The sequence below is a fragment of the Anopheles aquasalis genome, chromosome 3 (assembly GCF_943734665.1).
Source record: "Anopheles aquasalis chromosome 3, idAnoAquaMG_Q_19, whole genome shotgun sequence".
NCBI lineage: Eukaryota > Metazoa > Arthropoda > Insecta > Diptera > Culicidae > Anopheles > Anopheles aquasalis.
In genome coordinates this window covers 67,888,549-67,893,548 of record NC_064878.1, presented here as the reverse complement: position 1 = coordinate 67,893,548, position 5,000 = coordinate 67,888,549, and the positions used below count along the sequence as shown (strand labels likewise).

At 44.5% G+C, this 5,000-nt stretch overlaps 1 protein-coding gene across 4 annotated transcripts in view; it reads left to right on the top strand.

Moving 5' to 3' along the window:
- The window catches only part of LOC126578959 (titin-like), a 41,449-nt gene that overhangs the window by 24,756 nt on the left and 11,693 nt on the right, over positions 1 to 5,000 (top strand). The window contains exon 13 of one of the 4 annotated variants that reach the window (XM_050242084.1): positions 1 to 670. This exon is cut by the window's left edge and continues 2,719 nt beyond it. The exons of the other annotated variants lie outside the window; for them this stretch is intronic. The gene's annotated coding sequence lies outside the window, so the exon portion shown is untranslated. Of the gene's footprint in view, positions 671 to 5,000 lie in introns of those variants that run through there. 4 annotated transcript variants of the gene reach the window in all.

Genomic DNA, 5,000 nt, shown 5'->3' with positions numbered 1-5,000 from the left:
AATCCCAGAAACCGTTTGCAAGACGATCAATTACCTTGTTTGCTTTTCTACGCTCGCGTCCAAGCGCGCGCACTGCTGGTTGATCAATTTTCGGATGATGATTGAGTTTGAGCATACATGTTACCGTCGGCTTAATTCAAAGCCCGATATCTTTTATTAAATCTTGCGAACAGATTCGATTTTCGTTTGATTGATGGTAAACTAGAATGGTTGAGCATAGAAATGTTAGTACTGACCGGGCCAGCTGACGAGTGAAGGAAGGACCAATTGGAAGCGACTTTGCTAAATAAGTATCAAGGAAGGAAAGTGATGAGCGAGGAAAAGTGTAGGCAATGGCTAGCGAAAGACGAGAAATTGAACATAAGAGTCGAAGAAGGAAACACTTTATGTAACCAACATTGCTGTGGCGTCTAGCTGCTTTGAGCTGAATAATTAGCAATAAAGATTTCTTTACTAAAATAGATTTCGTGAGCACCAGACACGGCCAGAGACAGGGATCATTTGAGCTGCTGTTGTTTTGAAGTACCACAGTGGCAACGAATGAAAAAGAGGCATTGCTAAAGCCAACAGTGGAGGTCAATGCAATGTAGATGAGATCGAAGCGCTCATTGGATTTGCTATGAAGAAAAGAGATAACGTTTGAAGTGCCTGACAAAGCAGTGCAGTGTAACGAAGTGATTTTTCTAGAACGTTCTCGATAAACCTGGCGTAGCGTTTGAAAGAATTGAAACACAAAAACAGACAGACAGCGTGCCGCGTTGAGACGCTAGCTGATGAATCAGAGTCGTTAAGGTGGCCGCGTGGAGAAACATTCGCCGATGTCAACCCACGCGCCAAGCGTCTGATGATGCTATGCTGCTATTGTGGTCATGGCTGGCTCACCTGGTTTTTTTCTTTCCGCGACATTCTCGAAGAAACAGTCATCTAGTTGCCATGGTCTGCCACGAGGATATGCACTTTCAGACGATCCGTTAGGTAGGATGTATAGTTGAAGAAACAGAAACGATGATGCGTCAGAGATATTGTTCACCTTCCAATAAGGGTACCCCGCGTTCGGTCGTTCCAAAACCATCATCACGTGTGTCCTGTTCAATGAAAATCGAAAATCTTGCGTTACTACTTGAACTTTCTGAATTGCGAATTAGCGATACTTAGGGGCAACATTGAGAGAGTGTCCCGCTTCCCGCTCAACCAACAGCTGTTTGTAGACGCGAATTGCGAATCGCTGTGAGACGCTAAAAATACTTGCGTCATGTTGCACACGAAGATACTGTTGCAACACAGCTCAAACAATAACCGAATACTTGACATCGGCCATTGGCCTGGCCTTTCTGTTTTTGTCTATCACGAATGACCCCGAATTTACGGCGAATGTCAAACTGGCGTACTTGAAGGCGCCTCTCGTCATATTAATTAATGCTAAAGAGTTGCTAGCTGGTAGCTTCGCGAGGGAAGGGGGGGGGGGGGTATGGGAAGCGATAAATTCAACGCTGCTGCAATTGTCGCCCCTACCGTGTGTCAACAAAATACTTATCTCACTGCGTTGCTGCTGCTGCTGCCGCTGCTGCTATTGATGCTGCTACTGCTGCTAACGACGATGCTGTTTACCATCTCCATACGCTGCATTTTTAGCCGATTGCTTCTCTTGCCTATGCTTTCAACATCAATAATGCGATGCCACCCGTTCTAACTCGTTCATAACCGCGTACATTGAGCTGAGGAACAGATTTCGACGTGTACGTCTTTATAATATTATTTATCAGACTTAAAATAAGTGAAAAATAAGATCGCCAAACGATCTTTTGTCGATCAAACTGAAGTATTTTCTACAACGGTCTTTCGTTGTCTAGCGTGTTATGTGATAGTGATTAAGGCTTATTTATTAACGTACCTATTGTTTCACTAAGAACTGCAAATCGACAACCTGTTTGGCGTTAACTGATTAACTTCACCCTCCCTTTTCGTGACACTGTTAATGCGTCCTTAAATTAGATGTAAGTGTATGTTTTTATATGTGTTTTGTAAGTAAACAATCAGTGAAGTTTCGTTGAGCAATAATACATAGATCGTGTACCATCAACCTCATGCTGGCTTCATCACTTAATTGATTTTTTCCCGAACATTCACCCTCCCTTCCACCCTAACCGCTTTTCAGAATCAGGACTTATTGCGTTTAAGGTAACTAATCGATAAGCCGATAGATCTTAACAAACCACAGACACAAAACCACCACCGTTTCGGTAATGCTGTTGACAAACATTTCACTATTCTATAACTATTCACTGCACACAAACACACACATGGCCTACACTCGAATACACCCTCGCTAATGCTCGAAAACACTTCCGTATAAAATTAGGTGAGTCAACCGATATGCCAGCTACAGCCGATGTTGTCACGACACGTCACGATGTTTAGAAAAAAAAGAAGCTTCTTCCACAATTTAGGACCGTTGGGATGGCCGGAGCCGTCGTAGTTTTCCTCTTCTCGAGATGCTAGTTGATCGATAGATGCTGGGTGGTCGATCTGGTGCACCGAGGGCAGCAGCCAGAGCAGCTTCCAACCAGCTTCACAATAGCTCACCGACTAAAAGGCGGTCGTCGAAAAGAGAACACTGGCCTCCCCGATGGTGCCATCCCGTTCTGCGCAGTCCTCTCTCTGCGCATCCCGTTTGCGCTCTTGCTGTTCCCTTTAACTGCGAGCAACAGTATTTTCGAGAGAACATTATGCTCCGGGAGAGATATTTTAAGAAATGCCGAAAATAATTAATAAGAGGACCAAACTGCGTGAGGAAGGAGGTCGTTGCTGGCGTTGGCTGAGGGGCCTTAGCTAGGGTCTAAAATTAGCCACGCACACGCCTTCATTAGAACGCGTTCTACGGGCTTAGACTCACGGCTTCATGAACCGGTTCTCCTCGCGGTTAAGGGGTTGCAGCGGACGTCAAGAGGAGGACTGTCCGAGTTTTTTTTTCCTCATACTACTCGCGCGCTTCAGTCGTAGCGTACGCACACGATCACTTCCGACTACGTGACTTTCCCGCGAGGCTGCGGAAACCGGGAGTATGGGGCGCAGTCTAAGTTACGCGATTTATCACCCCATTTTACTTACCCACCAAGAAGGGTGCACTCGAACACACACTCCGAGCAAAGACACTGCCTACTGGCTAGAAGATTGGGGAAAACCCATCAAGCGCAGCCACACATGCTGATAACGCACGAGCGCTTAACGCCTCTTGTTTCACATTTGATCCTCGGTTTTCCAAAGCGAGCAAGAAGCCAATAATAACAGCACTTATTGTTGTGATGCAATATGAGCATGTCGTCTCTTGGTACTGCATCACGACCCATGTACCCATGCGCCAGGAAGTGAACGATCGGCTTTCGAGATCACCATCACCAAGTGATAAATGTCTTACAAAATTTACAAGATTAGCGCTAATGGAGGGGGAAAATCTTGCGTTCGCATGAGACTGAGAGAAGAAACTGCCGTAAAACGGGGCGGGAAGAAGATCCTTTCGAGCAGTCCGGCTGATGGTAGATAATTTATGTGGCTCTTATCGACTCACAATCTTTCATCTGAGCATTCAACAAAATGATAATGTTTTGCCAGACTGATGAATGGTTCATTGATAAAATCAACCCGGTATAAGGTCGCCTAATGTTTCACGGGCATTTGAAAGCGTTTAAGGCTTTATTCAATTTCCTTTTCTCTCCAAAACCCACCCAGTGCCCGTGTTCGTTGCCAGTGAGGTATAGGAAATGATGTTGCACCGATGCCCTAAAACCGTTGATGGCGGCGCCCATGGAAATGGAGGCGCCTGGTAACCGGTAATTTCTGGCCAAAAACAGTCACAATTTTGACGATTTTTTGTGACGTTAAATGGTTACTTTATTATTTGAAGTGAATGGCATATTAAACTACAACTTTTAAAGAATATTTAGTTCAATTTTGTGGGAGATTTTTAAAAAACTTCATCCATGACATCAAATTTATGAAGGTGCGTCTGCGAAAAAGTAGTTTTTCTGGTGCCCATCGTAGCTACGAGCCCCCCCCCACCCCTCTCCATCGTTATGGAAAATATGGAAACACGCCTGCAGGTAACGGAATCATCAAGGCCAGGGTGAATCCCCTTTGAAGCCAGTAGATCTTTCAACCATCGACACTATTTGCCAGCTTGAAGGGCATGTTTCGAACTCGGTGATGGCCGTCACTATTTTGTACTGCTGACAATGAGCTATTTCTACCAAAAAAGCATCTGACTCAGACAGCTGTTGTTTACGCTTTACGCTGAGAGTAGCCAATGAACTGCCTACTTTGCAAGGATACGCGAAATGCCGTGACTAACAGGGATGAGTGATCCCTTCACCCTGAGCATCCAATTTAAAGCGTTGACTGTACAGTTCCGAATGGATTCTCCGAGCGGTACCATTAATTAGCGACGATTTGAGTGATGCTCAAGTGGATTCAATTATAGCGATGCAAAGGCACGCAAAGTAGCATCATTATTTAAAATATATTATTATGTCACATTCCAATCACATAGTCATCTCTCGCTGAATTCAAATGTTTGAAGATGTTTTCAAGAACATACTTTCAGTATAGAGCGCTTGCTGATCAAGAAGATCCCAATTCTAAAAATAAACTTATCCGTTTTACCTTTTCGACACTTTCACCAAATGTCTGATTCGTCAGCATCGACCCAACAACAACGGAAGTGGGAGTGGAGAAACGTGAACGGCTTGCGTTTCACACCTTTGCTTCGATCTACGAATCCCCAACTTCACCTCGCCACCAGCAACACACTTGATCGCCAGATGTTTACGCTTAAAATTCCTTTTCTAAATTACCGTGATGGGTGGTGTGTGGCTTCATAAATTTTGAATAACACCTTTGCGCTTCAGCAGAGTTTTGGGGAACCCGCATGGAAAAAGGAATGGAATTTAGCCAAAACTAACACTGCGCTTTACGCAATCCAATATAGATTGTACGTTAGCAAATAG